Raw genomic sequence first — 18,647 nt, forward strand, 5'->3', positions numbered from 1 at the left:
ATTCATTCATTCTTTCATTCATTTCATTCAAAAATACAACAAAATAAAGTACAATAAGATAAAACAAAAACTATCACATCACAGCCAGACAATACAAACCAACAGGAGGAAAAGTGCCCAAGAGAAGGCATTGGAAACAGAAACCCACTCATTTACACACTCAGGAATCCAGTAAAAGCACTCAACTGGAAGCCATAATCTGTACACAGAGGACTTGATAGAGACTTGTGCAACCCTGTGGATGCTACTTCAGTCTCTGGGAGTCATCTGAACTTTTCCCATGAGAACTTAGAAGGCGTTGTGTCCTTGCTGTCTTCCATCCTTCCAGCTCCTATGCTCTTTCTTCCTCCTCTTCCAGAAGGTTCCCTGAGCTCTGAGGGGAGGGATATGCATGAGACATCCTATTTGGGTCTGAGGGTTTCCAGGACTCTCACTCTCTGCATGAAGTCTGACTGTGGGTCTCTTCATTTCTTCCCATCTTCTTCAGGAGGAAACTTCTCTGATGATGGCTGAACAAGGCTCTGATCTGAGTACAGCAGTACAGCTGAGTGTCAGTAGGAGTCACTTTATGCTCTCTCTCTCTCTCTCCTCTCTCTCTCTCTCTCTCTCTCTCTCTCTCTCTCTCTCTCTCTCTCTCTCTCTCTCTCTCTCCAGTATTATTTGGTTTTGTTCTAGGTCCCTGTTCTATTCAGTCTCAGGTTGTTTGTCTTTGAAGCCTTGTCAGATATGTGTTCCATCTCTTGGAGTGGGCCTCGTCAAATCATATGCTGGCTGGTTCCTTCCACAAGCTTCATTTTTTTTTTAAAATATTTTCTCCTTTTTTATTTATTATATTTGTCTTTTAATTTTACACATCAGCCATGGGTTCCCCTGTCCTCTCCCCTCCCGCCCCCACCCCCACCTTCCTCCCAGCCCCTCCCCTCGGGCCAAGACTCCCCTGGGGATTCAATTCAACCTGGTGGATTCAGTACAGGCAGGTCCTGTCACCTCCTTCCAGGCTGAGCAAAGTGTCCCTGTGTAAGCACAAGGTTCCAAACAGCCAGCTCATGACTAAGGACAGGTTCAGGTCCTGGATCAGGCCTCTGGATAAGTGAGACAACTGAATAGCGTGAACTGTTTGGGAGGCCCCCAGGCAGTGGGTCCCACAAGCTTCTTGCCACCACTGTCCTTGCTTATCTTGCAGGCACGACACCACTGTGGACCAAACAGTTTCTGTCTGAATTCGTGTTTACAAGGACAAACAGAACATTCTTATTTTCTAATAGTGACTTATCACTAAATAATGACACCTTCTCCAACTTTATGTCTTCTCTTCTTTATGGACTTGTGATGGACCAAATGAGAAATTATCCACGCGGCTTTGGTATTTGAAAACGTGGTTCCCAGCTGACAGTACTGTTTAGGGTGTTTTGCGTGGTACAGCCTTGCTGGAGGAAGCCATCTGAGGGCCCTCTTTGATAGTATGTAGCTTCATCCTGATCTCAGTGCACTCTCTCAATGGGCTAGTTCAGCTATATATTTCAGGTTCATTCCCAAGGGGCCTGCTGCCTTGCTGCTCCTACCATTATAGACTAAGCGCTCACCGAAACTGTGAGCCAAAAGTCACTTCCTTCCTCTATTGTTTTTCACCATGGTGTTTTATCACAGCAACAGGAAGTAAACTAGTAGAGCATTTATATTTGCTTTTATAGAGTTACATTTATTACAAAAATTGTAACAACCTGTGCACTCTAAATGCCCCCACACTAAAAGCTTTTCTAAGTTGTACTCTTTACTTAAAAATTGAAAGTTTTATTTGAAAAATGTATACAGCATACAGATAATATTGTGGATCAAGGGATCCCCCCAAATTACAGTGGTTTATGTACATCAATAGCAAAAAATTAGAGTATGCAGATTGGATATAGTTTATGAAATAATTTCTTTAATTACATTCTAAAATAATAATAAAGTCATCACATCTAATCATACCTTAATAGTAAATCTTATTATATACTCTTAAATAGTATATATTATGTCATATCTGTGGCAACATAATATTGAGATATTAAAACATGATAATTCAAATATCATTATGGTATGATACATTTAAAATACATATGTAATTAAATGGTTTAAAATCGTTAAAACTAATCATTGATGGATATTTGTATCCTCATAATCTCAGGATTCTCTGCAAATTTGGATGTGAATTCCTTTTATAAAAATAGAATAGAAAACAATGATAAAGAAACGCTTGGTTCTTATTATTGAGTAGGAGTAAATGTCAGATCCTGAAAAAAATCTGAACCTATATCTTAATGCTTAAAAAATTGTCAGAAAGTTGATTCTAACATTCTGCCTGAGAAAAACACCAGTAAGTATCTATTCAGTTAGGTGCTTTGGTAACCTAATAAAAAATAGATAAAATTTTCAACTTAGTATGAAAACAATTTCAGTGTATATAATTTTCTAAGACAATTCACAAATAAAATATAGGAAAGAAGTGAACTACATGTTCTTAAAACTGTCTGCAATAAACATTTAAATTCTTGGTAATTACATTTCTTTAAAAAGAAAAGTAAAGTATTGAAGGTTATTAAGGGCTTTAGGTTAATAATATCATCTCCACACATATAGAATATCTATTCATGTGAGCATTAGTTTTGAAATTTCAAAATTATATTAAATTCAGAAATCCAATTGAAGCATGTTTACTATTGAATTACTAAAATATTTTTATGTGGTTTTGGCATTTTAAATTTCAAAATACAAAATAGAAGGCGTTTAGTTTGTCACAACATCAGTTGGATGTTTTCAGGATTAGAATGGATGAGCATTTCCTCAAGTAAGGAGTCTAGGTGGAAAAATTTACCATGTATCAGTATAAAAAGGTGATAGATGACTTTGATGGCATCTAATCATGCTACCTGGATTTTACAGTGTCCTGGGGAAATATTGTCATGCTCATTTTATCCTAGGGATTGGGATTTTTAAATTTGATGAAGCCTAAGAAGAATGTCATAAAGTCCAGTTGACCATAAAATTTGTAGCTGAATGTTTACATGAATATAGATACACTCTGGTGTGTATATGTTTATATATACACTAATATATGTATGTGCATCCATATATTAGTGTGTGGTCATGTGTATATTTATTAATTCTATTTTTCCTGGTATAGTTCTTTGGAACCAAGAATATATACATTTTTATTTTTTGTAGTTATCCAACTTCATTTCCCCACAAGATCATTATCCCTTGTAATATCCATGGCATAGAGTAAATGTTAAATGAAATTGATGAAAATAGCATTAAATTCCACAGTTCTCTTTCTCTCTCCCCTCTCTGTGTGAGTGTACTGGGATTATACATACATACATGCATACATACATACATGCATACATACATACATACATACATACATGCATACATACATGCATACATACATACATACATACATACATACATACACATACACACACAAATACACACACATATGCATATAGGCATGATCACATGCTTGTGTGGATGTCAGTGACGGTATCAGAACGTCTTCTCTAAATACTTATCCACCATAGTTTATGAAACAGGGTTGCTTCCTGATTATACAGCATATTATTTCAGACAGGTGGGCTGATCAACAAGTGCCATCTTCTGCTTGTTTGCTCTCTATAGTGCTTAGGTTCCAGGCATGTCCTTCATACCTAACTTTAAAAAAGTTCCATTGATGCTAAATAAATTTATATTAGGTAGTTCTATGCCAGATTATGTTAGGTATCAGGAGATTTTATTATCCTTGACTAGATGAATCATTTTTAATGTTATATTTAGTGATTCATTGTGAGTTATCCCTCTTCCTCACAGTCTGTTGGCCATCAAATGATGAGGACAAAGGGAGCAGAGGCAGCATGCAGAGCTCTGTCTGGCATGTGAGCACATGGAAATGGCCTTCTGGGAGATAACTTCAGTGTTACAGCTCAACCAACGTTATGCCAGAGTGAGGGGTGATGGGGACAGTGCCTGGGGCATCACCTAATTTGCATTTGGCAGCATGCTCCTATCATAAGGCTGGAGTACAATGTCTAATTATCATATGTGGCAGCACAGCCCTATCATATGTTTAGAGCATAACCTCTAATCACCATATGTGGCAGCAGGGGGGTTAGTATTTGCAGGAACCTATGTCAAAGGTCTCCACTAAGATAAGTCAGACATTTAGGCTCAGAGACAGTCTCCAAATAAGGTCAAGCAGAGAGCAGGAAGCCCATGCTGGGGGTAAGGGAGACCTCCATCTTGCACTGAGCTTGGAGAGAGCTGTTTGGACATGGTGGACAGCAACCATTAACCAGCCGGGCCTCTCAACAATTTGCAGTTTAGATCTCAGACTATTTTTTTAATTAAACATAATTTTAACATAACATATCTTATTACACTGGTTTATTTTATGTGGAATTTTCACACAAATGGAAAGAAACAGAATATTGATAGACTTTTTGTCTCATAATTATTTTGTAAATTGGAAATTTTGTCAACTACATTGAAAACCAAAGGCTGGTGTATACTAAGGCATGTAAACAAAAGTTTTATATATATATATATATATATATATATACATATATATATGTATATATATATAATGATTCAATATTTTCAAAGTAATGAAGAACATCAAAAATTGCTTAAATACAAAAACAAATAAAATGCGTTTAAAAAATCATTGGTAACTCATGAAACATTATTTCAGTACCAATTACTTAACCCAAAATTTCTAAAATGCTTACTCTGCAGCAAATACATTGTTGCTCCCATGGGAACCATATCTTTAAACATAAAAGAAATGTCTTTATTCTCTGCAGAAACATTTTAATTTCATGTAGTGCCTGTTTATCAATTCTTAGAACTGTTTCCTGTGCTAATGGGGATTTACTTGAAAATATGTTGTCAATTCCTATGTCCTGAAGTGTTTCTTTGTTATTCTTTAGATGTTTATACCTTTAAATGAAGTTATCTGATAGTTAAAATTGATTTTTGTGAAGAGTAAAAGATATGTACCTAATTTCTGTTTCCAGGTAGATATCTGATTTTGCTAGCACCATTTGTTTTAAAAGCTTTTTAAAATCCGGTGTTTATTTTTTTGATGTGTCTGTATAGCTGTTTGAAATCATTCTTGGTCCTCTAGTACGTTCCATTGATCTATATGTGTACTGTGTTATCTTCACCCCTGTGGCTCTGAAGTATAGTTAGAAGTCAGGTCCAGTCCCCTTTCCAGTACTGAATCCATCAGGTTTAAATGAATCCCCAGGGGAGTCTTGGCCCTGGAGGAGATGGGAATGGAGGGGAAGGGACAGGGTGGGGGTGGGGGCAGGTGTGGGAGGGGGGGAGAACAGGGGAACCCATGGCTGATGTGTAAAATTAAAACACAAATATAATTAAAAAAAACTGGAATCAAAAAAAATGAAGAAGTCAGACAACATGATGGCTCTAATTATGTTCTTCTTGTTTAGAATTGTTTTGGATGCCTGTGGTCTTTTATGTTTCCATGCTAATGTTAGAATTTTTTCCCATTTCTGTGAAGACTGTTGATGATGTTTGCATTAAACCTATAGAAAACATGTGTCATATAGCCATTGAGAATGCTCCCATGGACTCCATAGACTTTGAATGCTTGATGCCCAGCTGGTAGAATTGTTAGGGAAGTATTAGGAGGCATGGCCTAGTTAGAGTAGATATGTTACTAGGAATGATCTTTGAGGTTTAAAAATCCTAGGTCATTCCCAGCATTCTCTCTCTCTCTCTCTCTCTCTCTCTGCCTTTTGCTTATGAGCTAGTATATAAGGTCTCAGCTACTACTCTGGCCCCATGCCTAACTGCCTGTTGCCATGTTCCTCTTTGTGATGGCTATGGTTTCTAACACTTTGGAAGAGTAATCCCAGTAAAATCTTTCTTCTAAAAGTTACCTTGGCCACAGTAAATTTTCACAAAAGAAAAGTAACCAAGAAAGCCATTTCATGGTATTGATTATACCAATCCAAGAATATGGAAGGTATTTCCATCATGCATTTTCTTATTTGAAATATCCTACACAGAGAGAAAATCTTCAACAGCTATACACTAGGAAATAGAGTTAATAAACTAGACTGTGTGAAGAAGGACAACTCAGTAAGGAGTTGGTCTGGAGATCAACCTACACCTGTGAGTGCCTTGATATTGTATAGGTCTTGTGCAGGTAACCACAGCCTCCATGAGTTCAAGAGTATGATAACTATACTCTATTTAGAAGATGGTCTCTCATAAAATCCCTGCTTATTCTCCAGATCTTTTCTACTTTCTGCTTTCTCTTCTGTGGAATTTCCTAAACCTTGGTGGTGGAATAGTTAATACTGACGTTCTTTTTAGAGCTGAATACTCAGTCTTGTATTTGGAGGACTGTGACCAACTCTGCATCTCTTCACTGTCTGTTTCTCACTGCAAAAAGTTTTTCTGAGCAACTTTTAGAGCAGTCCAGTTCTATGGGTAGAAGTAAATATTTATAAGGAATTTTGGCAGAATGACAAGTATTATATATATATATATATATATATTTGATATAATAATATCAGTAATATGTGTTCAGGAAAATATCAGTAGTAGGTTCTACTCTAGGGTCTGTAGATGCCCAGTGATGAACTTTTGATAAAGATTACAATTCCAATCATAAAATAATTTCTGGTAGAGAGATAATCATTCAATATTGAAGATGATATGTTCCTCATGCTCAGTTGGATGACCCCACATATAGTGGGCTATTAAAAAAATAATCCAAAAAAATGAAAGAGGATATATATGATCATATTTCATTTTGTACATGTGTGTGATTTAAAAAATGAAAAAACATAAATTAAAAAACAAATGGAAAAATTAAACACTGTAAAAACAAAGTATCTATTTAATAAATGGACATATGATTGGAACAAAGAGTTTTCAAAAGAAGAAACAATTGGTAAATATGTATTTTAAATAGGTTTCAAGGTTACCAGCAATCAGAGAATAAACTGCATTAAGATTCCAGTCCATCATAGGAAAAATGGAGACCATCAGGAAACCAAAGGATAAAAATCACAAATGCAGGTGTGGGTAAAGAGGAAACTTGACACAATGTTAGCAGAGATGTAAACTAGTATAGCTGCTATGAAAATTATTGTGGATTGATTCCATATCCTTGGAAAAAGAAATTTTCTTGCAAAACTTGATGCCCATTAACAGATAATAAAAATATGCTATAAAATATGATATATAGACTGGAATTTTATTTATCTATGAAAATGAATGGAAGCATAAAATTTGTAGGAATATGATTATTTTATTGCAATAACTCAGTTTTGGCAAGACAAATACCATATGTAATCTCTCATATGCAGATTTCAGCTTCTAACTGTGAAATATGTATATCCAGCTGGGAGTAAGTATGGAGAGAGTCTAGGAACTAGAAAGTATCCCATATGTCTGAAATTAATTTTTTAAAAAATGAAAGAAAGGCAAGAGGTTGTACAAGATTTAGGAACACATTAGTGAAGTGGAAATTTGAAATACCAAAGGTTGTAGCAAAATGTTTAGAGAGATGAAGAAAGAACAGGAGGGGACAGAGAAAGGTATAAAATACTCATGTACTTATAGACAGCTATAGCTGGACCCAGAGGATTACCAAAACAAGAAATTATATGAAGTTAAGGGTTGTATATATTGAAGGCTATATGGGGGATATTGGAGGGGAGAAGCTGAGTGGTAGACAGGATCATATTTTTCTATATATGTACTAAATTCTCAAAAATAAAGAAAAAAATTAAAATTAAAAAATAATTTTAAAAGGGAAAAAAGCTTTCAGAATCATGGAATATTTGTATAGTAACAGGGGAAGAAGCAGAAAGAATCTGTTAACAAAGTAAAAGTAACTGAATGAAAAATACATTAGAGGTTGGTAAATTTGAAGACTGGAGAAATGGCTCAGTGGGAGAAGTCCCTGATGAGAAAAAATGACAATCTGAGTTGTCAGCATCAGACAAAAGTGGGGTACAACACCATGCACCTGCATTAATAGCACTGTTTGAAAAGAGACATGAGTAGTCTGGGGCTGGTTGATCAGCCAGGCTAGTTACTGTGTGAGCTCCAGGTGAAATGAAAGACCCTACCTCAAAACATAAAGTGAAGAACGACAGAGGACTAACTCTGCTTTCAATGGGTAAGTACACACAGAGACCACAGAATAAAAGATCATTGCTATATTGAAGTAAAATGACATGAATAAAGTGAGATATATATATATATATATATATATAATCAGATCTGACACAGCTATGGTACGGTATATGTGAATATCTTGAAAAAGGGAGAAAGAAAAAATCATTCTATGATTTTGATGCTAAATGTCCTCCAGAGGCCCATGTATTAAAGCATTGATTTCCAAACACTAGGGCTAAGGAGAAGTCATAGAATCTGTGAGAGCTAATGCATAGCAGAGGTAGGCAACTCAGGGTATTCTCTTGAAGTAGACATGAGGACATAGTCCCTTACTCTCCCTTTTTTTTTGAAGATACCTTGAGGTGAGTAACTTTCTCCATCTGGTACTCCTGCCATCATGTGCTGCCTCATCACAGATCCAAAAGCAAGAGGGTTTATCATCTATGGATTGAATCTTTGCTTCTTGTAATTTGATTATCTGAGGCATTTTGTAACACTGATAGAAAGCCAACACATTACACAAAGTTTCAAACTGTGGCCATGATTATGAGAGGAGAGTTATCTCTGGAAGTAAGAAGTGGTTGATAAGATCTGTAGGGTTTTTCACACACTGTGAAGAATCTGGTTTTGACTTTGAATCAGATGAAAATTCATTGGAAAGCTAATATATACTTGGCAATAAAATATGTTAAAATATAAAGCAATTTAATATAGTTTTTCTTCTGTATCATCAGAGTAAGACAGTTGGAAAAGTTCCAACTCAAGATGCATTTGGTTAAAGTTGTAGGACCAAGCGGTCTGGTTATTTGTGTAGTAATAATCTTTTTTTTTTTTTCATGCAATGGGAGAAATCTTAGCTTGATTATTAATAAACAGTATTTGTAAAAAGTAATTTATATTAAATAGATCAATTTGTTTTCAGGACCAGAACATATGTGCATAGAAATGATATTTGAAGTCTGGAGCACTCCAACTTTCAGAATTCAGAGATGAACGTACTAAATGGAGACTGTAGTAGCAGTGGCATGGGGAGAAATGGCAGCAGACATAGATAATCCAAAATACCAATCAAGAAAAGTGCTTGAACAAATAGATTATTTGAATCAACTTGATAGCTTAACTAAGACTGAGTCTACAGATGGAATGAGTGATTTGCCAATGTGGAAGTCCTTGATGATTATTTCAAGAACTGTTTGAAAAACATGTGAAGATAAGTACCTTGTTTGTTGAATAAGGGCCTTAGGAAGTTCAAAGAGCAAAATCAACCAGTGAAAGTGAACAGCACACATTATTGTTACACTTGGGTGTGGTTACTATGGGGGCAAGCAGATGATTGGAGGGATGACTATATGAGAAGCTGGAATGAAAAGGAAGATATTTTAAAGAAAGATATAGCTATTGATGCTAACATATAAATATTCTCATAGCTCCCATAACTTTTGACTAGGAAAAAAATGGTAACACAGGTTTACAGGGGACAGTTATAAGACCAACATTCTCAAAATAAAAGGTAAAATATGAGTTAATGCATAGATACAGGGTTGGCCTTATATTGGAGATAATAATCTGTGCTCCAAAGTCCCTTCATGATACAGATGGTATACCTAAAAGACAATGATTCAAGAAGGTTCATGAATATAGGTGGGAATATGGAGAAGGTGAAAAAATACAACAAAACGTCGCCAACATGACAAGACAGAGTAGGAAGAGAAGCGCAAAGAATCCTTCCAGTTGGCTGCCTGGTGGAGGCATGTTCACTTGTCAATGTCTTCCATATGATGCTGTTAAATGCAGCTTGCTTGATGTATATCAACTGTTTTTAGATGTATATGTATGAATAAAATTAAAATTAAAATATTTAAAGAGTCCCTTGTGGAGAGGAAAGACAGAGCAGCAGTGAAGGGTAAGGTTTTCAGCTCTCAGCTATTGCTCTGACCTCTTGGCTTTTAACTCTGCAATTGGCTCTGTGTTTCTTATTTAACAAGCCAGTTACATCTACATCTTAAAATTATTTATATCTAAGATATCCTCACCAGTGATTCTGATTCAGTTGATCTGGGCTGGCCTACATAGTGATTTTCACACCACCGCCCTCATTTATGTCTTATTTACAGCCAAGATTGTGAACAAATAAAGATGCTTTTGAGCTAGGAAAAAAGTCTCATACTTTAGTCATCATGTATGTTGATTGTTAACAAAGTTAATAATTTGGATAGATGCTTATAAATTATTAAAAAGAAACATGCTATATTTATAGATTTCTCTATGAAATTTACATGTGGAATATAGGTGTATATAGTGTGATCATAGCTTATTCTATTTTTTTGTATTTAAATTAATGTATAATCAGTGACATTTGGGAAAAGACCTAAATTATGTGTCACTTTATTTTAAAAAATAAGGGAAATAAATGACCTAGAAGTCAACTACTGTTTTCAGTCTGTTATTAAAATTTCACTTTAAAACATGACATAGTTTATTCAATAGCTATTGGATAAACCCAAATTGTTCAATTTGTTAACATTCCACTTTGAGATTTAAACATTTTAAAAATTTTTTTACATAATACATATTTCATCCTGATCACAATTTTCTCTTCCCCCTCTCCTCTACCTCCACCCACTCCTCCTCCAGTTCTCTTCAGAAAAGGGCAGACCTACCAGGGATATCAAACAAACATATTATATTGAATTTCAATATGACTTGGCACTTCCTCTCATATTAATGGTGGACAAGACAACACACTAGATGGAAAAATGTTCCTGAATCAGGCAAACGAATCAGAGACAGCCCCTGCACCCACTGTTAGGAATCCTACAAGAAGATCAAGCTACACAACCATGACATGTGCAGAGGGTGTAGCTCAGACCAATCTAGGCTCCAGGATAGTTGATTCTGTGGGTTATCTTGGGGTGTCCATGATCCCCCCTGGCTTCTACAATCCTTTCACCTCCTCTTATGCAGGATTCCCCTGAGCTCAGTCTAATGTTTGGCTGTGGGTCTGTGTATCTGCTCCCATGAATTGCTGGATGAAGCCTCTCTGATGATGATTATGCTAGGCTCCTGAGCTTTTACCCTTTTAATTCCATCTTAAATAGAGTAATTTTTTCCCATTACTATTTTATACTTTTAGCAGGGTCCATATTCCATTTTAACTATTTAAAAACAAAATTACGTTGGTCTTGCAGCCTGTATTAAAACCAGCATCCTATTTTAGTTGAAATAGTTGTTTCGATCTCATTTTGGTGCCATGTGACCAGGTTTCACTGCATTTTTTTTTATTTAAAAGTTTTTTTTTTTTTCCATTTTACATACCAACCAAAATTCCTTCTCCTTCCACTCCTCCCGCTCACCCTGCCCCACCTTCTCCCCCAATTCACACCTCAGAGAGGGTAAGACATCCCATGGGAAGTCAACAAAGTCTGGCATATCAAGAATATGATTGAGGTAGGACCAAGGATTTTTTTCTAACAAAACAAAATATCAGATTTATTCTACAATACTGTATTGCTTTGGCAACTATAAATTTTTCCTGTATATTGTGTATTACTAACCAATAGATTGGTATATTTTTAGGGTCACACTTTGCATATGCAAATATATTACTTATACTTATACACATGTACCTAAATATATGTACATATAAGATATAAGTACGCACACACACACGTATATATATGTATGTATGTATGTATGTGTGTGTGTATATATATATATATTATTTATATAATATAATATATATATTTAATTGTCTTGAATCAGCTGATCATAATTGCTTAATGTTTCTGATTGCCTCCTTCTGATTTTGGCTAGCCAAATTAAACTTCTAAAAATAATTATGCTTTTTATTAAGAACAATAACCTAGTCTAAGTATTCAACTCTAACACACAGAATTTTTTTTTTATGCAAAGCAGTCTGAATATTGCTGTCAACCAAATTTCTGATCTGATCTTCTATCACATCCAACTGTATGCAAGCATCACAGTAGGTGCCATCCTGTTTCTTGAAACTGCTCCCCTCTTGATATTTTTCCATTATTTATCTTACATATTACTAAGCATCAATGTAGATAGCTAATAGTCAGCTATGTAAAAATGAGTGGAACTGATGGCATCACCAGATTTCATTTTTAGTTGCTACATTTTATTCACTTGTGTTAGCTAGTTAGTTTTTAATCCTAACTGAAATGAAGTATATCAGTGTCTTAACTGTCCTTCAAAAAAAAGAAGACCAAAAATGCTCCCTTTAATTCTTGTCACTGATGGTAAGCCCTTATCACCTGGCAAACATCTGTTCACTTAGGAGTGTACTACTCTCTTCATATACATTTGCCCCTCTTTCATAATTCTAACATAAAATAAAAGTTATGTGGAAAATCTTGTATTCCAATGTTCATTTACATAATCAATTTAACCCTAGCATCACAACATTTGTAGAGGAATAAGACTGAAAATCAGACTTCTAAAGTTCATCCAGTTTGATCTAATGGTAGTATATATTTATAATACCTTTCAGGGATTTGATATGTCTATCACATTATGGATTTTTAAAGAATTGTATTTTCTTTTACAACTCTGCATTTCCTTAGATATTTTAATAAAATTCTGAGGGAAGGAACTAAGACAAGGATTATTGGTATGTTATTATATAATTTGGAGACCTGAAGTTATATCTACATAAATTAGGTTGTTACTTTAAAATCTGAACAAGAGTTTATTTTGAGACATTATTGTAGCTTAAATCATTGCCATATTCTTAGTTGAACATCTGCATTAAGTTGTTTATAACCCACTTACTCTTCTCATAATTTGATTGCAGATGAATTAACAGCTCTATTCAGGTCACACACCAGAAGTAAATAGTTTTATTTTGATTTAATCACACTTCTTAAATTGAGAAAGTGATTTAAGCTTCCTTTTCACATTGCATAAAAGTTGTGCCTGATGCTGATTCCAGCCTAAAGACTCCCTTTTCACATAGTTGCACACAACTAATTGTCTCATATTGTCTCAGAATGTTGGTTTGATAATGAAAAACCATTGAGTTTATGACTTCATACATTGAAAGCATTGGCTTTAACAACAGACAATAGGAAATGTGGATGTGTACATATAGAAGAATGAAACAAAATTTTTATCTCTCACACTTATAAATGTCAACTGAAAATGTCTCACAGAGCATAATGTAAGACCTGAGGCTTGGGGATTCTAGGGAAAATATAGGAAAGGCTCTTCAAAATATAAGCTTAGCTGATGGTTTTCTGAGTAAGAAGTTAGTAGCCAAGACAATAGTATCAAGCATCGACAAGTATAGTTACTCTGAATTTTAAAGTGTGGCCATTGAAAAATAAATGCATATGAAGAGATAGCATACAGAATGGAGAACCACTTTGACAACTGGTCATCTAGTACAGGATTATGATCTAGTCTACATAAAAGTTTTAAAATTAAATACTCAAAAGTAAATACTCCATTAAGTAAACAGGCAAATTAATTGAATAGTTTCCAAAAAATTAAATACAAATGGAAAATAACTATAAGAAAAGCATTCAAAATATTCAGCCAAAAGGAAAGTAAATCAAAACAGATTGAGATTTTTGCCTTACCCCAGTCAGAGTGGCTCTAGTCATGGAAAAATAAATTACAAATTATAGTAAGCACAGGGCACAAAGAAGAAACTATCATTACGGTTGTAGATGTACTAATCCAGACCCATTGGGGAACTTCATGTGAGTTCCTCAAACAATTCATTACTGTACTACTATTCAAATATATTTTAGATACATATCTGAAGAAACCAAAGCCCACTTCTTATAAAGATACCTACATAGTCGTGTCTATTATAGCACTGCTCACAGTAGACATGGTATGCTTCAGTGCCCAATAGTAAATGACTAGAGAAAGGAATGGTGTTATGTGGGCATGATAGCTTTGTTCTGTCTTAAAGAAGAATGAAGTTCTACCATTGTCCCTAAACTTAATGGGTTTGTAATCTGATGAATTGTTATTGAAAGCTAATTTAGTAAGACAACCTTGCCCATGTTTCCATTCCACCAGAGTACTATAAGATATTCCCATTTTAATCTTTTCAGGAGTATACATTGATAGTATTTTTAATAAATCTATTTACCTAATAAACAAAAATGGTTCCTTAATAACCATTAAAATTCCTTTCCAAAGAATCTTCTTCATTTTTATAGATCCCTTGATACACATTTACATATATCCAATTTTAAACAGCTCATTAGTACATACCATACTTGTATGATTACTTAGCTAAATTTCATATTACAGGAACCCATGTTTTTATTGAGTGTAAATGACATTTGAGTTATGTCTTAGGAACACTGTAGACTCAGTGTTGTAGTTTAAATTACTTTACTTCCAAGCAAATAGCCCCAGTTCTTTGGATAATGCTATTTGGAGGTTTTCACAGACTGCTTTAAAACTACTCCAGTATCTTAGTATTTTCTCATTTGCAATTAATGAAAACTCAACATGTCATCTTTCAATCTTTCATCTGTTTGCATTTCATTTATCATCTAATTGTCAACTGTTTATCTATCTTTCTGTTATCAATTGACCTATCTATTATCTACCTATCGTTCACATCCAACAAAATCTAAAACATACAAGGACCAAGTAAACTTATTTGTTACCCCCCTTTATTCTTAGTATAATTTAAATTAAGTTCATCTCAATTTATTTTTTTTTGGGGGGGATGAGATTATATTTAAGTAGATGGACATATAATACATGCCAGTATACAATGAAAATTAGTTTTTCAAATAAATGTAGTTTTGTATTTTTTTTGTATGTGGAGCTGAGGATCGAACCCAGGGCCTTGTGATTGCTAGGCAAGCCCTCTACCACTGAGGTAAATCCCCAATCCCATAGTTTTGTATTTTTATTTGATATTTTGATACAGGGGAAACAGCGTTTAATCTACCAAGATATGGACTTAATTAATCCAAATTAAATGATTTAAACATTCAAAGTTTTGATGTTACATTTGCTGTGATATCTTGAAGTTGTTTCAGTTATTGTATTCCAAAGTATTCTGGACTCATGTGACACTGACGTTTTAGAAAAACTGCCAGTTTTCTGTTTCCTATTGGTCCCTACTGAGTCAAATCTTTACTAGGAACATCATTGGCTGACTTTTAAAATAAAATTGTGTTAAAAGAATTAATTCCACAGACAAAAGCTATGCTTGTATATCCAACCAGCTTGACTTTAGAGCAACATTCATTTAAAAATTATTTATTTAATCAAATTACATTTTATTCAAAGTTGTTTTTTGCAGTTAACTTTTCCTTTTTTGACAAGGCTTTTCCAGTCTTTAATTTTAAAGTAACTTAAAATTTGAAGATATCTGTACTCACCAGAAGCAGTAGCTGGTAAAACATTTTCTATAATGTGTTCATAAAGCTTTCTTTTTTTCCAGGCATGTTTTAAATGGAAACAATGCCATTAACTGATATAATCATGACTATCATGACTTTTGAAAGATATTTTATAGAATCTAAAACACTATATATCACCATATATGGAAAATATGATGGCTTAAGGTCAGAGAACTTACCTCATCACATAAATTCTTTGAGCTTAACCCATCGTATTTTCTATATATGGTAATCAAACAGTATGTGGTATCTGCAAATCAGGTCTCAGATTACCAGCTTGTTACTAGGTCTTCAAAACAGGAGGTAAAAATCAGTATCAGGAAAGAAAAGTTACTGAAATAAGAAAGAAAAATCACCCATGTCTTTGATTACTTGATATTTATAGTACACAGTCTATAATACATTTCCATTCTTCTGCTGTTAAATTAAACATATTAATTTCAAAGAGAAATAAGTTCTATAATTTCCTAACTGGTGAAACTAGAACATTATGTAAATATACCTTAAAATAACTGTGCCCTTTCTTATAGCAAATATAAGTGCAGCCTCAGTCAATGAAGTTAATACTTAAATATGAGATAGTTTGCATTATTTTCTTGAGTGATTCCTCTTTAGTATTTTGAAATATTAGTGTTTGTTTTATATATAGATTATTAATCTCAATCTTAACTAGTATATTTCTTTTCATACCTTATGAATTACTATTGAAAATATTTTTGACATTTTATTTAAGTTACATGAACAGAATATAAGACTCTTTTTGTGTATATGTGATACTAAAGATCAACACAGAGCCTAACTATATAGGCTAGGCAAGCTCTCTGCACTACCTATATCTCCAGCTCTAGATTGATTATTTAAAAAAATTAAAAACTATTATTTTATTATGTGTATTCTATTTGCTTATATATGTGCAGCAGTTAGTTCCATGATAGAAGAAAAAACATCATACCCAATGGAACTATAGTTTCAAATGTTTGTGAGCCACCATGTAGGTGCTAGAAATCAAATCTAGTCCTCAGGAATGAAGGAAGTATTCCTAACCCCTGGCTAAGCCATCCTTTCTACCCCACTATATGTAATCTAAAGTAAATCCAAAACAATTATGTTTTTGTTAATATTGAATTTAATATATTATTTGTGGATTCCAGTATATAATAAAATGCAGTACTCAACTCTGATAAGCACAAATCAACTATACATGGTCTCTCTAATATTTAAAGTATTGATTAAATCATACCTATCTCTCAGAAAGTATTAATATAACTGTAATGTCTCACAAGGGATAGCTTAAGCCTAAACCTTGTGATAATGATATTTGTATTGTAAAAAAAAAAAATTATCAAGGGGATGATCCAAAGGTGTCTATATTGTACATTAGATATAGAACTAGCACAACATGGTATTTTTTACTTCATAGCTTGTTTTCCTATATTTAATTGCATTTTTAAATAAAAAACTTTTATTTCATTTAATTTTAAACTTTCTTTTCTTTGAACACAGGGGTATAATTTCTTTCTGTACAGCCATGCCTTCTTCCAATATATGTTAAGGAGAAAGATTACATTTAGACCATTTATAAATAGTTAGAATCAATCAACATGGTAAACATTCATATAGTAATTACGGTAAATAACCACTTGGATCTTAATCATTTCTGTTTGTGCTTTTTTTTCTGTGTTGATTTCTGAGGCTTTTCAAGATGGTAACTTTATTATCCTTATAAGGTGCCAACTTTTGGAGTCATCAACATTGGTTAAAAATAAAGGGGGATCACCTTGAGCTCCAGAAATGCAAATCAACTGGAAAAACACCAGCTGGCCTTAATCTTTCAACATTGCAGTTTTGTCTGCCTCCTGTCAGCAGGCTAGCAGGTGTGCTTTTTATAGAAACAGGACTTAGCAGATGTGGTTGCTGTTTCCTTCTTGTCAACAGTGAATTTCTCCTTTTCAGCCCCTCTGACACACACAGACACCAAGTGAACACAAATATACATTTAGAAAACAGTAGAATGTTAGGGAAACTCTCTATCTATCTATAGAGGCATTATGTGAAAAACCTATTTTTAAATTTTGTCCTAAAATCATCTCTGAAGGCCAATATAAAAAAGAAATGTTTTCATAATCTGAAATTATTTGAGAACCTGGAATTTGATCTTTTTCAGTAAATTGTCATTAGGAAATACTAAAGTAAGATATGAACAAATAGTAATTAATAATTACATAGGTTTTAATAGATGAAAAGGTATAAGAAATGACCAGGAACATCATCCAGAGGTTATGTTCCAGTTTAAGACTATTCAGCAATTCATTCTTATAAAAATCTCAGTGTTCTGATTTTTTCCTAGCTATTCTTCTGAGCCCTTATTTCTAAGGCACATAATTTGCTGTCTTCTTTTCTTTGTGACTTTGTTCCAAAAATGATGAAGAGGTAATATATGCCACCCAAAATAACTACATCTTATAATAAGATTAAGACCATTTATACACTGACTCATAGAGTCCTGACGTACTAGATGTATCAGGTCTCTGAAGTTATCTGCATGGAAGCCAAGGCAAATTGCATGAGCTGATGTATTCTTGTCTAAAATAAACCCTCTTTAGTTTAGTTTTCTGTTCTACGAAAGACCATTTGAAACGGAACATTGTATAAACAGGAAACACAGCCTCTCTTTCCCTGTACGTGCTTCAAATTCTATGTACCCTGTGCCTCTCTTTCCATGGCTCATACTTTGCATCAAGGAAGGCCATCATTCTGAGAAGACAATTACTACTTACTTCCTTCTGCCACCACTAATCTTTTGGTCCCTTCTTCTTCTCATTAATAATGCATATGACTGCCATTTTAAGTGTGTATGCTTAAATATTTAATTTATAAGACAGTATTGCTTCTTTGATAACATGGATTTCTTACAAACTGTATAGTTCATGGCATCTCAGACAAGTCCTAATTCATTTATTAAAGCCCCTATGTGTACCAGGCACTGTTGTCTGTGCCAAGAAAACAACTGAGAATGCAAACCAGCTGCTGATGAGCTTGCCAGAT

The sequence above is a fragment of the Onychomys torridus genome, chromosome 4 (genome assembly GCF_903995425.1).
Source record: "Onychomys torridus chromosome 4, mOncTor1.1, whole genome shotgun sequence".
In the NCBI taxonomy this organism is placed as follows: Eukaryota; Metazoa; Chordata; class Mammalia; order Rodentia; family Cricetidae; genus Onychomys; species Onychomys torridus.